Source organism: Cervus elaphus, chromosome 24 (genome assembly GCF_910594005.1).
Source record: "Cervus elaphus chromosome 24, mCerEla1.1, whole genome shotgun sequence".
Taxonomy (NCBI): domain Eukaryota; kingdom Metazoa; phylum Chordata; class Mammalia; order Artiodactyla; family Cervidae; genus Cervus; species Cervus elaphus.
The window spans coordinates 1,854,633-1,872,515 of record NC_057838.1 but is presented as its reverse complement, the minus strand read 5'-3'; positions in this window follow the sequence as shown (position 1 = coordinate 1,872,515).

The window sequence follows — 17,883 nt, the reverse complement described above, 5'->3', positions numbered from 1 at the left end:
TGACTTGAATGCAGGCTCGTCTTGCATCTCCCAAGAGGAAAGGATGTCTGAATCCCCTGTGGAGAACACAGAGAAAGACCTAGTTCCCCACCTCATCGCGACCGGAGGCCTCACATCCTTTGAAAATTCCAGAGGTACTCAGAGATCAGTGCCTTCAAAGGAGACGATGCCTGACTCCTCGTGAAACTTGATAGGAGTCCCAGGATTCCTGTGGCACGTGGAAAGGGACCCTTGGTCTCCTGCCTCAGCTGGAGAGGCGTCCCAATTGCCCTGCCAAGCCTCGAGGAGAATCCCGAGTTGTCCCTCGCAACTAGGCAGGAGTCCTGACATGGCTGAACAAAGACGTGGGTGGAAGGGCCATCCCCGTCGTAACTCGAGAATATACCCGAGGTTCTCGCCGCAACTCGAGAAAAACCATGAGACATACCCCTCGCCGCGAGATGAGGCCCGATTCCCTTGCACTGCGTGCAGAGCAATTCCGTGTTGCACATCACACATGAAAGGAGCCTTGATTTCCTTGATGGCACTCCAGAGAAACCCCAAGAACACTGTTTCAAGGCTAGAGGGATCCTGAGGTCACTGTAGCAACAAGAAAGAGATTCGTGGGCGAAAAATCAACTCGAGATGAGAGGTTAGTCCCTGGCTTCGACTCCAGAGGAATACCACCTTACCACAAGCACCTCAAGAGGAGGCTTCTCTCAGCTCTAGGTATGTGAGAGGGACCCTGAGTTTGCAGCCTCTAGTCGAATGGACACCGGGATGCCCTGACTCGAAATAAGGCCGGATATCCCTTCAGTGACTTGAATGCAGGCTCGTCTTGCATCTCCCAAGACGAAAGGATGTCTGAATCCCCTGTGAAGACCACAGAGAAAGACCTAGTTCCCCACCTCATCGCGACCGGAGGCCTCACATCCTTTGAAAACTCCAGAGGTACGCGGAGATCAGTGCCTCCAAAGGAGACGATGCCTGACTCCTCGTGAAACTTGATAGGAGTCCCAGGATTCCTGTGGCACGTGGAAAGGGACCCTTGGTCTCCCGCCTCAGCCGGAGAGGCATCCCAATTGCCCTGCCAAGCCTCGAGGAGAATCCCGAGTTGAACCTCGCAACTAGGCAGGAGTCCTGACGTCGCTGAACAAACACGTGGGTGGAAGGGCCATCCCCGTCGTAACTCGAGAATATACCCCAGGTTCCCGCCGCAACTCGAGAAAAACCATGAGACTTCGCCCTCGCCGCGAGATGAGGGCCGATTCCCCTGCACTGTGTGCAGAGCAATTCCGTGCTGCACATCACACATGAAAGGAGCCTTGATTTCCTTGATGGCACTCCAGAGAAACCCCAAGAACACTGTTTCAAGGCTAGAGGGATCCTGAGGTCACTGTAGCAACACGAAGGACCTTCGTGGACCAAAAATCAACTCGAGATGAGAGGTTAGTCCCTGGCTTCGACTCCAGAGGAATAACACCTTACCACAAGCACCTCAAGAGGAGGCTTCTCTCAGCTTTAGGTATGTGAGAGGGACCCCGAGTTTGCGGCCTCAAGTGGAATGGACACCGCGATGCCCTGAATCGAAATAAGGCCGGATATCCCTGCAGTGACTTGAATGCAGGCTCGTCTTGCATCTCCCAAGACGAAATGATGTCTGAATCCCCTGTGGAGACCACAGAGAAAGACTTAGTTCTCCACCTCATGGCGACCGGAGGCCTCACATCCTTTGAAAATTCCAGAGGTACGCGCAGATCAGTGCCTCCAAAGGAGGCGATGCCTGACTCCTCGTGAAACTTGATAGGAGTCCCAGGATTGCTGTGGCACGTGGAAAGGGACCCTTGGTCTCCCGCCTCAGCTGGAGAGGCGCCCCAATTGCCCTGCCAAGCCTCGAGGAAAATCCCGAGTTGTCCCTCGCAACTAGGCAGGAGTCCTGACGTCGCTGAACAAACACGTGTGTGGAAGGGCCATCCCCGTTGTAACTCGAGAATATACCCCAGGTTCCCGCTGCAACTCGAGAAAAACCATGAGACTTTCCCCTCGCCGCTAGATGAGGCCCGGTTCCCCTACACTGCGTGCAGAGCAATTCCGTGTTGCACATCACACATGAAAGGAGCCTTGATTTCCTTGATGGCACTCCAGAGAAACCCCAAGAACACTGTTTCAAGGCCAGAGGGATCCTGAGGTAACTGTAGTAACACGAAAGAGCTCGGTGGACCAAAAAATTAACTAGAGATGAGAGGTTAGTCCCTAACTTCGACTTCAGAGGAATACCACCTTACCACAAGCACCTCAAAAGAAGGCTTCTCACAGCTTTAGGTATGTGAGAGGGACCCTGAGTTTGCGGCCTCAAGTGGAATGGACACCGCAATGCCCTGACTCGAAATAAGGCTGGACATCCCTGCAGTGACTTGAATGCAGGCTCGTCTTGCATCTCCCAAGACGAAAGGATGTCTGAATCCCCTGTGGAGACCACAGAGAAACACCTAGTTCCCCACCTCATTTCGACAAAAGGCCTCACATCCTTTGAAAACTCCAGAGGTACGCGGAGATCAGTGCCTCCAAAGGAGACGATGCCTGACTCCTCGTGAAACTTGATAGGAGTCCCAGGATTCCTGTGGCACTTAGAAAGGGACTCTTGGTCTCTCGCCTCAGCTGGAGAGGCATCCCAATTGCCCTGCCAAGCCTCGAGGAGAATCCCGAGTTGTCCCTCGCAACTAGGCAGGAGTCCTGACGTGGCTGAACAGACATGAGGGTGGAAGGGCCATCCCCGTCGTAACTCGAGAATATACCCCAGGTTCCCACCGCAACTCGAGAAAAACCATGAGACTTCCCACTCGCCACGAGATGAGGCCCGATTCCCCTGCACTGCGTGCAGAGCAATTCTGTGTTGCACATCACACATGAAAGGAGCCTTGATTTCCTTGATGGCACTCCAGAGAAACCCCAAGAACACTGTTTCAAGGCTAGAGGGATCCTGAGGTCACTGTAGCAACACGGAAGAGCTCTGTGGACCAAAAATCAATTCGAGATGAGATGTTAGTCCCTGGCTTCGACTCCAGAGGAATACCACCTTTCCACAAACACCTAAAGAGGAGGCTTCTCTCAGGTCTAGGTATGTGAGAGGGACCCTGATTTTGCGGTCTCAAGTGGAATGGACACCGCGATGCCCTGACTCGAAATAAGGCCGGTTATCCCTGCATTGACTTGAATGCAGGCTCGTCTTGAATCTCCCAAGACGAAAGGATGTCTGAATCCCCTGTGGAGACCACAGAGAAAGACCTAGTTCCCTACCTCATCGCGACCGGAGGCCTCACATCCTTTGAAAACTCCAGAGATACGCGGAGATCAGTGCCTCCAAAGGAGACGATGCCTGACTCCTCGTGAAACTTGTTAGGAGTCCCAGGATTCCTGTGGCATGTGGAAAGGGACCCTTGGTCTCCTGCCTCAGCTGGAGAGCCGTCCCAATAACTCTGCCAAGCCTCGAGGAGAATCACGAGTTGTCCCTTGCAACTAGGCAGGAGTCCTGACGTCGCTGAACAAACACGTGGGTGGAAGGGCCATCCCCGTCGTAACTGGAGAATATACCCTAGGTTCCCACCGCAACTCGAGAAAAACCATGAGACTTCCCCCTCGCCACGGGATGAGGCCCGATTCTCCTGCACTGCGTGCAGAGCAATTCCGTATTGCACATCACACATGAAAGGAGCCTTGATTTCCTTGATGGCACTCCAGACAAACCCCAAGAACACTGTTTCAAGGCTAGAGGGATCCTCAGGTCACTGTAGCAACACGAAAGAGCTCCGTGGACCAAAAATCAACTCGAGATGAGAGGTTAGTCCCTGGCTTCGACTCCAGAGGAATACCACCTTACCACAAGCACCTCAAGAGGAGGCTTCTCTCAGCTCTAGGTATGTGAAAGGGACCCTGATTTTGCGGCCTCAAGTGGAATGGACACCGTGATGCCCTGACTCGAAATAAGGCCGGATATCCCTGCAGTGACTTGAAGGCAGGCTCGTCTTGCTTCTCCCAAGACGAAAGGATGTCTGAATCCCCTGTGGAGACAACAGAGAAAGACCTAGTTCCCCACCTCATCGCGACCGGAGGCCTCACATCCTTTGAAAACTCCAGAGGTACGCGGAGATCAGTGCCTCCAAAGGAGACGATGCCTGACTCCTCGTGAAACTTGATAGGAGTCCCAGGATTCCTGTGGCACGTGGAAAGGGACCCTTGGTCTCCCGCCTCAGTTGGAGAGGCGTCCCAATTGCCCTGTCAAGCCTGGAGGAGAATCCCGAGTTGTCCCTCGCAACTAGGCAGGAGTCCTGACGTGGCTGAACAAACATGTGGGTGGAAGGGCCATCCCCGTCGTAACTCGAGAATATACCCCAGGTTCCCGCCGCAACTCGAGAAAAACCATGAGACTTCCCCCTCGCCGCGAGATGAGGCCCGATTCCCTTGCACAGCGTGCAGAGCAATTCCGTGTTGCACATCACACATGATAGGAGCCTTGATTTCTTGATGGCACTCCAGAGAAACCCCAAGAACACTGTTTCAAGGCTAGAGGGATCCTGAGGTCACTGTAGCAACACGAAAGAGCTCCGTGGACCAAAAATCAACTCGAGATGAGAGGTTAGTCCCTGGCTTCGACTCCATAGGAATAACACATTACAACAAACACCTCAAGAGTAGGCTTCTCCCAGCTCTAGGTATGTGAGAGGGACCCTGAGTTTGCGGCCTCAAGTGGAATGGACACCGCGATGCCCTGAATCGAAATAAGGCCGGATATCCCTGCAGTGACTTGAATGCAGGCTCGTCTTGCATCTCCCAAAAAGAAAGGATGTCTGAATCCCCTGTGGAGACCACAGAGAAAGACCTAGTTCCCCACCTCATCGCGAACGGAGGCCTCAAATCCTTTGATAACTCCAGAGGTACGCAGAGATCCGTGCCACCAAAGGAGACGATGCCTGACTCCTCGTGAAACTTGATAGGAGTCCCAGGATTCCTGTGGCACGTGGAAAGGGACCCTTGGTCACCCTCCTCAGCTGGAGAGGCATCCCAATTGCCCTGCCAAGCCTCGAGGAGAATCCCGAGTTGTCCCTCGCAACTAGGCAGGAGTCCTGCCGTCGCTGAACAAACACGTGTGTGGAAGGGCCATCCCCTTCGTAACTCGAGGATATACCCCAGGTTCCCGCCGCAACTCGAGAAAAACCATGAGACTACCCCCTCGCCGCGAGATCAGGCCCGATTCCGCTGCACTGCGTGCAGAGCAATTCCGTGTTGCACATCACACATGAAAGGAGCCTTGATTTCCTTCATGGCACTCCAGAGAAACCCCAAGAACACTGTTTCAAGGCTAGAGGGATCCTGAGGTCACTGCAGCAACACGAAAGAGCTCCGTGGGCCAAAAATCAACTCGAGATGAGAGGTTAGTCCCTGGCTTCGACTCCAGAAGAACACCACCTTACCACAAGTACCTCAAGAGGAGGCTTCTCTCAGCTCTAGGTATGTGAGAGGGACCCTGAGTTAGCGGCCTCAAGTGGAATGGATACCGCGATGCCCTGACTCGAAATAAGGCCGGATATCCCTGCAGTGACTTGAATGCAGGCTCGTCTTGCATCTGCCAAGGTGAAAGGATGTCTGAATCCCCTGTGGAGACCACAGAGAAAGACCTAGTTCCCCACCTTATCACGACCGGAGGCCTCACATTCTTTGAAAACTCCAGAGGTATGCGGAGATCAGTACCTCCATAGCAGACGATGCCTGACGCCTCGTGAAACTTGATAGGAGTCCCAGGATTCCTGTGGCACATGGACAGGGACCCTTGGTCTCCCGCCTCAGCTGGAGAGGCGTCCCAATTGCCCTGACAAGCCTCGAGGAGAATCCCGAGTTGTCCCTCGCAACAAGGCAGGAGTCCTGACGTCGCTGAACAAACACGTGGGTGGAAGGGCCATCCCCGTCGTAAGTCGAGAATATACCCCAGGTTTCCGCCGCACCTCGAGAAAAACCATGAGACTTCCCCCTCGCCGCGAGATGAGGCCCGATTCCCTTGCACTGCGTGCAGAGCAATTCCGTGTTGCACATCTCACATGAAAGGAGCCTTGATTTCCTTGATGGCACTCCAGAGAAACCCCAAGAACACTGTTTCAAGGCTCGAGGGACCTTAGGTAACTGTAGCAACAGGAAAAAGCTCCATGGACCAAGAATCAACTCGACATGAGAGGTTAGTCCCTGGCTTCGACTCCAGAGGAATACCACCTTACCAAAAGCACCTCAAGAGGAGGCTTGTCCCAGCTCTAGGTATGTGAGAGGGACCCTGAGTTTGCGGCCTCAAGTGGAATGGACACCGCGATGCCCTGACTCGAAATAAGGCCGGATATCCCTGCAGTGACTTGAATGCAGGCTCGTCTTGCATCTCCCAAGACGAAAGGATGTCTGAATCCCCTGTGGAGACCACAGAGAAAGACCTAGTTTCCCACCTCATCACGACCGGATGCCTCACATCCTTTGAAAACTCCAGAGGTACGCGGAAATCAGTGCCTCCAATGGAGACGATGCCTGACTCCTTGTGAAACTTGATAGGAGTCCCAGGATTCCTGCGGCACGTGGAAAGGGACCCTTGGTCTCCCGCCTCAGCTGGACAGGCGTCCCAATTTCCCTGACAAGCCTCGAGGAGAATCCCGAGTTGTCCCTCGCAACTAGACAGGAATCCAGACGTCACTGAACAAACACGTGGGTGGAAGGGCCATCCCCGTCGTAAGTCGAGAATATACCCCAGGTTCCCGCCGCAATTCGAGAAAAACCATGAGACTTCCCCCTCGCTGCGAGATGAGGCCCGATTCCCCTGCACTGCGTGCAGAGCAATTCCATGTTGCACATCACACATGAAAGGAGCCTTGATTTCCTTGATGGCACTCCAGAGAATCTCTAAGAACACTGTTTAAAGGCTAGAGGGATCCTGAGGTCACTGTAGCAACACAAAAGAGCTCCATGGGCCAAAAATCAACTCGAGATGAGAGGTTAGTCCCTGGCTTCAACTCCAGAAGAACACCACCTTACCACAAGTACCTCAAGAGAAGGCTTCTATCAGCTTTCGGTATGTGAAAGGGACCCTGATTTTGCGGCCTCAAGTGGAATGGACACCGCGATGCCCTGACTCGAAATAAGGCCGGATATCCCTGCAGTGACTTGAAGGCAGGCTCGTCTTGCATCTCCCAAGACGAAAGGATGTCTGAATCCCCTGTGGAGACCACAGAGAAACACCTAGTTCCCCACCTCATCGCGACCGGAGGCCTCACATCCTTTGAAAACTCCAGAGGTACGCGGAGATCAGTGCCTCCAGAGGAGACGATGCCTGACTCCTCGTGAAAGTTGATAGGAGTCCCAGGATTCCTGTGGCACGTGGAAAGGGACTCTTGGTCTCCCGCCTCAGCTGGAGAGGCGTCCCAATTGCCCTGTCAAGCCTCGAGGAGAATCCCGAGTTGTCCCTCGCAACTAGGCAGGAGTCCTGACGTCGCTGAACAAACACGTGGGTGGAAGGGCCATCCCTGTCGTAACTCGAGAATATACCCCAGGTTCCCGCCGCAACTCGAGAAAAACCATGAGACTTCCCCCTCGCCGCGAGATGAGGCCCCATTCCCCTGCACAGCGTGCAGAGCAATTCTGTGTTGCACATCACACATGATAGGAGCCTTGATTTCTTGATGGCACTCCAGAGAAACCCCAAGAACACTGTTTCAAGGCTAGAGGGATCCTGAGGTCACTGTAGCAACACAAAAGAGCTCCGTGGACCAAAAATCAACTCGAGATGAGAGGTTAGTCCCTGGCTTCGACTCCAGAGGAATAACACATTACCACAGGCACCTCAAGTGGAGGCTTCTCCCAGCTCTAGGTATGTGAGAGGGACCCTGAGTTTGCGGCCTCAAGTGGAATGGACACCGCGATGCCCTGAATCGAAATAAGGCCGGATATCCCTACAGTGACTTGAATGCAGGCTCGTCTTGCATCTCCCAAGACGAAAGGATGTCTGAATCCCCTGTGGAGACCACAGAGAAAGACCTAGTTCCCCACCTCATCGCGACCGGAGACCTCAAATCCTTTGATAACTCCAGAGGTACGCAGAGATCCGTGCCACCAAAGGAGACGATGCCTGACTCCTCGTGAAACTTGATAGGAGTCCCAGGATTCCTGTGGCACGTGGAAAGGGACCCTTGGTCTCCCGCCTCAGCTGGAGAGGCATCCCAATTTCCCTGCCAAGCCTCGAGGAGAATCCCAAGTTGTCCCTCGCAACTAGGCAGAAGTCCTGACGTTGCTGAAGAAACACGTGGGTGGAAGTGCCATCCCCGTCGTAACTCGAGAATATACACCAGGTTCCCGCCGCAACTCGAAGAAAACCATGAGACTTCCCCCTCGCCGCGAGATGAGGCCCGATTCCCCTGCACTGCGTGCAGAGCAATTCCGTGTTGCACATCACACATGAAAGGAGCCTTGATTTCCTTGATGGCACTCCAGAGAAACTCCAAGAACACTGTATCCACGTTAGAGGGATCCTGAGGTCACTGTAGCAACACGAAACAGCTCCGTGGACCAAAAATCAACTCGAGATGAGAGGTTAGTCCCTGGCTTCGACTCCAGAGGAATACCACTTTTCCACAAGCACCTCAAGAGGAGGCTTCTCTCAACTCTAGGTATGTGAGAGGGACCCTGAGTTTGCAGCCTCAAGTCGAATGGATCCGCCATACCCTGACTCGAAATAAGGCCGGATATCCCTGCAGTGACTTGAATGCAGGCTCGTCTTACATCTCCCAAGACGAAAGGATGTCTGAATCCCCTGTGGAGACCACAGAGAAAGACCTAGTTCCCCACCTCATCGCAACCGGAGGCCTCACATCCTTTGAAAACTCCAGAGGTACGCGGCGATCAGTGCCTCCAAAGGAGACAATGCCTGACTTCTCGTGAAACTTGATAGGAGTCCCAGGATTCCTGTGGCACGTGGAAAGGGACCCTTGGTCTCCCGCCTCAGTTGGAGAGGCATCCCAATTGCCCTGCCAAGCCTCGAGGAGAATCCCGAGTTGTCCCTCGCAGCTAGGCAGGAGTCCTGTCGTGGCAGAACAAGCACGTGTGTGAAAGGGCCATCCCCGTCGTAACTCGAGAATATACCCCAGGTTCCCTCCGCAACTCGAGAAAAACCATGAGACTTCCCCCTCGCTGCGAGATGAGGCCCGATTCCCCTGCACTGCGTGCAGAGCAATTCCATGTTGCACATCACACATGAAAGGAGCCTTGATTTCCTTGATGGCACTCCAGAGAAACTCTAAGAACACTGTTTAAAGGCTAGAGGGATCCTGAGGTCACTGTAGCAACACAAAAGAGCTCCATGGGCCAAAAATCAACTCGAGATGAGAGGTTAGTCCCTGGCTTCAACTCCAGAAGAACACCACCTTACCACAAGTACCTCAAGAGAAGGCTTCTATCAGCTTTCGGTATGTGAAAGTGACCCTGATTTTGCGGCCTCAAGTTGAATGGACACCGCGATGCCCTGACTCGAAATAAGGCCGGATATCCCTGCAGTGACTTGAAGGCAGGCTCGTCTTGCATCTCCCAAGACGAAAGGATGTCTGAATCCCCTGTGGAGACCACAGAGAAACACCTAGTTCCCCACCTCATCGCGACCGGATGCCTCACATCCTTTGAAAACTCCAGAGGTACGCGGAGATCAGTGCCTCCAGAGGAGACGATGCCTGACTCATCGTGAAACTTGATAGGAGTCCCAGGATTCCTGTGGCACGTGGAAAGGGACCCTTGGTCTCCCGCCTCAGCTGGAGAGGCGTCCCAATTGCCCTGTCAAGCCTCGAGGAGAATCACGAGTTGTCCCTCGCAACTAGGCAGGAGTCCTGACGTCGCTGAACAAACACGTGGGTGGAAGGGCCATCCCCGTCGTAACTCGAGAATATACCCCAGGTTCCCGCCGCAACTCGAGAAAAACCATGAGACTTCCCCCTCGCCGCGAGATGAGGCCCCATTCCCCTGCACAGCGTGCAGAGCAATTCTGTGTTGCACATCACACATGATAGGAGCCTTGATTTCCTTGATGGCACTCCACAGAAACCCCAAGAACACTGTTTCAAGGCTAGAGGGATCCTGAGGTCACTGTAGCAACACAAAGGAGCTCCGTGGACCAAAAATCAACTCGAGATGAGAGGTTAGTCCCTGGCTTCGACTCCAGAGGAATAACACATTACCACAAGCACCTCAAATGGAGGCTTCTCCCAGCTCTAGGTATGTGAGAGGGACCCTGAGTTTGCGGCCTCAAGTGGAATGGACACCGCGATGCCCTGAATCGAAATAAGGCCGGATATCCCTACAGTGACTTGAATGCAGGCTCGTCTTGCATCTCCCAAGACGAAAGGATGTCTGAATCCCCTGTGGAGACCACAGAGAAAGACCTAGTTCCCCACCTCATCGCGACCGGAGGCCTCAAATCCTTTGATAACTCCAGAGGTACGCAGAGATCCGTGCCACCAAAGGAGACGATGCCTGACTCCTCGTGAAACTTGATAGGAGTCCCAGGATTCCTGTGGCACGTGGAAAGGGACCCTTGGTCTCCCGCCTCAGCTGGAGAGGCATCCCAATTTCCCTGCCAAGCCTCGAGGAGAATCCCAAGTTGTCCCTCGCAACTAGGCAGAAGTCCTGACGTTGCTGAAGAAACACGTGGGTGGAAGTGCCATCCCCGTCGTAACTCGAGAATATACACCAGGTTCCCGCCGCAACTCGAAGAAAACCATGAGACTTCCCCCTCGCCGCGAGATGAGGCCCGATTCCCCTGCACTGCGTGCAGAGCAATTCCGTGTTGCACATCACACATGAAAGGAGCCTTGATTTCCTTGATGGCACTCCAGAGAAACTCCAAGAACACTGTATCCACTTTAGAGGGATCCTGAGGTCACTGTAGCAACACGAAAGAGCTCCGGGGACCAAAAAACAACTCGAGATGAGAGGTTAGTCCCTAGCTTCGACTCCAGAGCAATACCACCTTACCACAAGCACCTCAAGAGGAGGCTTCTCTCAGCTCTAGGTATGTGAGAGGGACCCTGAGTTTGCGGCCTCAAGTGGAATGGACACCGCGATGCCCTGACTCAAAATAAGGCCGGATATCCCTGCAGTGACTTGAATGCAGGCTCGTCTTGCATCTCCCAAGAAGAAAGGATGTCTGAATCCCCTGTGGAGACCACAGAGAAAGACCTAGTTCCCCACCTCATCGCGACCGGAGGCCTTACATCGTTTGAAAACTCCAGAGGTACGCGGAGATCAGTGCCTCCAAAGGAGACGATGCCTGACTCCTCGTGAAACTTGATAGGAGTCCCAGGATTCCTGTGGCACGTGGAAAGGGACCCTTGGTCTCCCGCCTCAGCTGGTGAGGCGTCCCAATTGCCCTGCCAAATCTCGAGGAGAATCCCGAGTTGTCCCTCGCAACTAGCAAGGACTCCTGACGTGGCTGAACAAACACGTGTGTGGAAGGGCATCCCCGTCGTAACTCGAGAATATACCCCAGGTTCCCACTGCAACTAGAGAAAAACCATGAGACTTCCTCCTCCCCGCGAGATGAGGCCCGATTGCCCTGCACTGCGTGCAGAGCAATTCCGTGTTGCACATCACACATGAAAGGAGCCTTGATTTCCTCGATGGCATTCCAGAGTAACCCCAAGAACACTGTTTCAAGGCTAGAGGGATCCTGAGGTCACTGTAGTAACACGAAAGAGCTCCGCGGACCAAAAATCAACTCGAGATGTGACGTTAGTTCCTGGCTTCGACTCCAGAGGAATACCACCTTACCACAAGCACCTCAAGAAGAGGCTTCTCTTTGCTCTAGGTATGTGAGAGGGACCCTGAGTTTGCGGCCTCAAGTGGAATGGACACCGGGATGCCCTGACTCGAAATAAGGCCGGATATTCCTGCAGTGAATTGAATGCAGGCTCGTCTTGCATTTCCCAAGACGAAAGGATGTCTGAATCCCCTGTGGAGACCACAGAGAAAGACTTAGTTCCCCACGTCATCACGTCCGGAGGCCTCACATCCTTTGAAAACTCCAGAGGTACGCGGAAATCAGTGCCTCCAAAGGAGACGATGCCTGACTCCTCGTGAAACTTGATACGAGTCCCAGGATTCCTGTGGCACGTGGAAAGGGACCCTTGGTCTCCCGCCTCAGCTGGAGAGGCGTCCCAATTGCCCTGCCAAGCCTTGAGGAGAATCCCGAGTTGTCCCTCGCAACTAGGCAGGAGTCCTGACGTCGCTGAACAAACACGTGTGTGGAAGGGCCATCCCCGTCGTAACTCGAGAATGTACCCCAGGTACCCGCCGCAACTCGAGAAAAACCATGAGACTTCCCCCTCGCCGCAAAATGAGGCCCGATTCCCCTGCACTGCGTGCAGAGCAATTAAGTGTTGAACATGACACATGAAACGAGCCTTGATTTCCTTGATGGCACTCCAGAGAAACCCCAAGAACACTGTTTCAAGGCTAGAGGGATCCTGAGGTCACTGTAGCAACACGAAAGAGGTCCGTGGACCAAAAATCAACTCGAGATGAGAGGTTAGTCCCTGGCTTCGACTGCAGTGGACTACCACCTTACCACAAGCACCTCAAGAGGAGGCTTCTCTCAGCTCTAGGTATGGGAGAGGGACCCTAAGTTTGCGGCCTCAAGTGTAATGGACACCGCGATGCCCTGACTCGAAATAAGGCCAGATATCTCTGCAGTGACTTGAATGCCAGCTCGTCTAGCATCTCCCAAGATGAAAGGATGTCTGAATCCCCTGTGGAGACCACAGAGAAAGACCTAGTTCCCCACATCATCGCGACCGGAGGCCTCAAATCCTTTGAAAACTCCAGAGGTACGCGGAGATCAGTGGCTCCAAAGGAGACGATGCCTGACTCCTCGTGAAACTTTATAGGAGTCCCAGGATTCCTGTGGCACGTGGAAAGGGACCCTTGGTCTCCCGTCTCAGCTGGAGAGGCGTCCCAATTGCCCTGACAAGCCTCGAGGAGAATCCCGAGTTGTCCCTCGCAACAAGGCAGGAGTCCTGACGTCGCTGAACAAACACGTGGGTGGAAGGGCCATCCCCGTCGTAAGTCGAGAATATACCCCAGGTTTCCGCCGCACCTCGAGAAAAACCATGAGACTTCCCCCTCGCCGCGAGATGAGGCCCGATTCCCTTGCACTGCGTGCAGAGCAATTCCGTGTTGCACATCTCACATGAAAGGAGCCTTGATTTCCTTGATGGCACTCCAGAGAAACCCCAAGAACACTGTTTCAAGGCTCGAGGGACCTTAGGTAACTGTAGCAACAGGAAAAAGCTCCATGGACCAAGAATCAACTCGACATGAGAGGTTAGTCCCTGGCTTCGACTCCAGAGGAATACCACCTTACCAAAAGCACCTCAAGAGGAGGCTTGTCCCAGCTCTAGGTATGTGAGAGGGACCCTGAGTTTGCGGCCTCAAGTGGAATGGACACCGCGATGCCCTGACTCGAAATAAGGCCGGATATCCCTGCAGTGACTTGAATGCAGGCTCGTCTTGCATCTCCCAAGACGAAAGGATGTCTGAATCCCCTGTGGAGACCACAGAGAAAGACCTAGTTTCCCACCTCATCACGACCGGATGCCTCACATCCTTTGAAAACTCCAGAGGTACGCGGAAATCAGTGCCTCCAATGGAGACGATGCCTGACTCCTTGTGAAACTTGATAGGAGTCCCAGGATTCCTGCGGCACGTGGAAAGGGACCCTTGGTCTCCCGCCTCAGCTGGACAGGCGTCCCAATTTCCCTGACAAGCCTCGAGGAGAATCCCGAGTTGTCCCTCGCAACTAGACAGGAATCCAGACGTCACTGAACAAACACGTGGGTGGAAGGGCCATCCCCGTCGTAACTCGAGAATATACCCCAGGTTCCCGCCGCAATTCGAGAAAAACCATGAGACTTCCCCCTCGCTGCGAGATGAGGCCCGATTCCCCTGCACTGCGTGCAGAGCAATTCCATGTTGCACATCACACATGAAAGGAGCCTTGATTTCCTTGATGGCACTCCAGAGAATCTCTAAGAACACTGTTTAAAGGCTAGAGGGATCCTGAGGTCACTGTAGCAACACAAAAGAGCTCCATGGGCCAAAAATCAACTCGAGATGAGAGGTTAGTCCCTGGCTTCAACTCCAGAAGAACACCACCTTACCACAAGTACCTCAAGAGAAGGCTTCTATCAGCTTTCGGTATGTGAAAGGGACCCTGATTTTGCGGCCTCAAGTGGAATGGACACCGCGATGCCCTGACTCGAAATAAGGCCGGATATCCCTGCAGTGACTTGAAGGCAGGCTCGTCTTGCATCTCCCAAGACGAAAGGATGTCTGAATCCCCTGTGGAGACCACAGAGAAACACCTAGTTCCCCACCTCATCGCGACCGGAGGCCTCACATCCTTTGAAAACTCCAGAGGTACGCGGAGATCAGTGCCTCCAGAGGAGACGATGCCTGACTCCTCGTGAAAGTTGATAGGAGTCCCAGGATTCCTGTGGCACGTGGAAAGGGACTCTTGGTCTCCCGCCTCAGCTGGAGAGGCGTCCCAATTGCCCTGTCAAGCCTCGAGGAGAATCCCGAGTTGTCCCTCGCAACTAGGCAGGAGTCCTGACGTCGCTGAACAAACACGTGGGTGGAAGGGCCATCCCTGTCGTAACTCGAGAATATACCCCAGGTTCCCGCCGCAACTCGAGAAAAACCATGAGACTTCCCCCTCGCCGCGAGATGAGGCCCCATTCCCCTGCACAGCGTGCAGAGCAATTCTGTGTTGCACATCACACATGATAGGAGCCTTGATTTCTTGATGGCACTCCAGAGAAACCCCAAGAACACTGTTTCAAGGCTAGAGGGATCCTGAGGTCACTGTAGCAACACAAAAGAGCTCCGTGGACCAAAAATCAACTCGAGATGAGAGGTTAGTCCCTGGCTTCGACTCCAGAGGAATAACACATTACCACAGGCACCTCAAGTGGAGGCTTCTCCCAGCTCTAGGTATGTGAGAGGGACCCTGAGTTTGCGGCCTCAAGTGGAATGGACACCGCGATGCCCTGAATCGAAATAAGGCCGGATATCCCTACAGTGACTTGAATGCAGGCTCGTCTTGCATCTCCCAAGACGAAAGGATGTCTGAATCCCCTGTGGAGACCACAGAGAAAGACCTAGTTCCCCACCTCATCGCGACCGGAGACCTCAAATCCTTTGATAACTCCAGAGGTACGCAGAGATCCGTGCCACCAAAGGAGACGATGCCTGACTCCTCGTGAAACTTGATAGGAGTCCCAGGATTCCTGTGGCACGTGGAAAGGGACCCTTGGTCTCCCGCCTCAGCTGGAGAGGCATCCCAATTTCCCTGCCAAGCCTCGAGGAGAATCCCAAGTTGTCCCTCGCAACTAGGCAGAAGTCCTGACGTTGCTGAAGAAACACGTGGGTGGAAGTGCCATCCCCGTCGTAACTCGAGAATATACACCAGGTTCCCGCCGCAACTCGAAGAAAACCATGAGACTTCCCCCTCGCCGCGAGATGAGGCCCGATTCCCCTGCACTGCGTGCAGAGCAATTCCGTGTTGCACATCACACATGAAAGGAGCCTTGATTTCCTTGATGGCACTCCAGAGAAACTCCAAGAACACTGTATCCACGTTAGAGGGATCCTGAGGTCACTGTAGCAACACGAAACAGCTCCGTGGACCAAAAATCAACTCGAGATGAGAGGTTAGTCCCTGGCTTCGACTCCAGAGGAATACCACTTTTCCACAAGCACCTCAAGAGGAGGCTTCTCTCAACTCTAGGTATGTGAGAGGGACCCTGAGTTTGCAGCCTCAAGTCGAATGGATCCGCCATACCCTGACTCGAAATAAGGCCGGATATCCCTGCAGTGACTTGAATGCAGGCTCGTCTTACATCTCCCAAGACGAAAGGATGTCTGAATCCCCTGTGGAGACCACAGAGAAAGACCTAGTTCCCCACCTCATCGCAACCGGAGGCCTCACATCCTTTGAAAACTCCAGAGGTACGCGGCGATCAGTGCCTCCAAAGGAGACAATGCCTGACTTCTCGTGAAACTTGATAGGAGTCCCAGGATTCCTGTGGCACGTGGAAAGGGACCCTTGGTCTCCCGCCTCAGTTGGAGAGGCATCCCAATTGCCCTGCCAAGCCTCGAGGAGAATCCCGAGTTGTCCCTCGCAGCTAGGCAGGAGTCCTGTCGTGGCAGAACAAGCACGTGTGTGAAAGGGCCATCCCCGTCGTAACTCGAGAATATACCCCAGGTTCCCTCCGCAACTCGAGAAAAACCATGAGACTTCCCCCTCGCTGCGAGATGAGGCCCGATTCCCCTGCACTGCGTGCAGAGCAATTCCATGTTGCACATCACACATGAAAGGAGCCTTGATTTCCTTGATGGCACTCCAGAGAAACTCTAAGAACACTGTTTAAAGGCTAGAGGGATCCTGAGGTCACTGTAGCAACACAAAAGAGCTCCATGGGCCAAAAATCAACTCGAGATGAGAGGTTAGTCCCTGGCTTCAACTCCAGAAGAACACCACCTTACCACAAGTACCTCAAGAGAAGGCTTCTATCAGCTTTCGGTATGTGAAAGTGACCCTGATTTTGCGGCCTCAAGTTGAATGGACACCGCGATGCCCTGACTCGAAATAAGGCCGGATATCCCTGCAGTGACTTGAAGGCAGGCTCGTCTTGCATCTCCCAAGACGAAAGGATGTCTGAATCCCCTGTGGAGACCACAGAGAAACACCTAGTTCCCCACCTCATCGCGACCGGATGCCTCACATCCTTTGAAAACTCCAGAGGTACGCGGAGATCAGTGCCTCCAGAGGAGACGATGCCTGACTCATCGTGAAACTTGATAGGAGTCCCAGGATTCCTGTGGCACGTGGAAAGGGACCCTTGGTCTCCCGCCTCAGCTGGAGAGGCGTCCCAATTGCCCTGTCAAGCCTCGAGGAGAATCACGAGTTGTCCCTCGCAACTAGGCAGGAGTCCTGACGTCGCTGAACAAACACGTGGGTGGAAGGGCCATCCCCGTCGTAACTCGAGAATATACCCCAGGTTCCCGCCGCAACTCGAGAAAAACCATGAGACTTCCCCCTCGCCGCGAGATGAGGCCCCATTCCCCTGCACAGCGTGCAGAGCAATTCTGTGTTGCACATCACACATGATAGGAGCCTTGATTTCCTTGATGGCACTCCACAGAAACCCCAAGAACACTGTTTCAAGGCTAGAGGGATCCTGAGGTCACTGTAGCAACACAAAGGAGCTCCGTGGACCAAAAATCAACTCGAGATGAGAGGTTAGTCCCTGGCTTCGACTCCAGAGGAATAACACATTACCACAAGCACCTCAAATGGAGGCTTCTCCCAGCTCTAGGTATGTGAGAGGGACCCTGAGTTTGCGGCCTCAAGTGGAATGGACACCGCGATGCCCTGAATCGAAATAAGGCCGGATATCCCTACAGTGACTTGAATGCAGGCTCGTCTTGCATCTCCCAAGACGAAAGGATGTCTGAATCCCCTGTGGAGACCACAGAGAAAGACCTAGTTCCCCACCTCATCGCGACCGGAGGCCTCAAATCCTTTGATAACTCCAGAGGTACGCAGAGATCCGTGCCACCAAAGGAGACGATGCCTGACTCCTCGTGAAACTTGATAGGAGTCCCAGGATTCCTGTGGCACGTGGAAAGGGACCCTTGGTCTCCCGCCTCAGCTGGAGAGGCATCCCAATTTCCCTGCCAAGCCTCGAGGAGAATCCCAAGTTGTCCCTCGCAACTAGGCAGAAGTCCTGACGTTGCTGAAGAAACACGTGGGTGGAAGTGCCATCCCCGTCGTAACTCGAG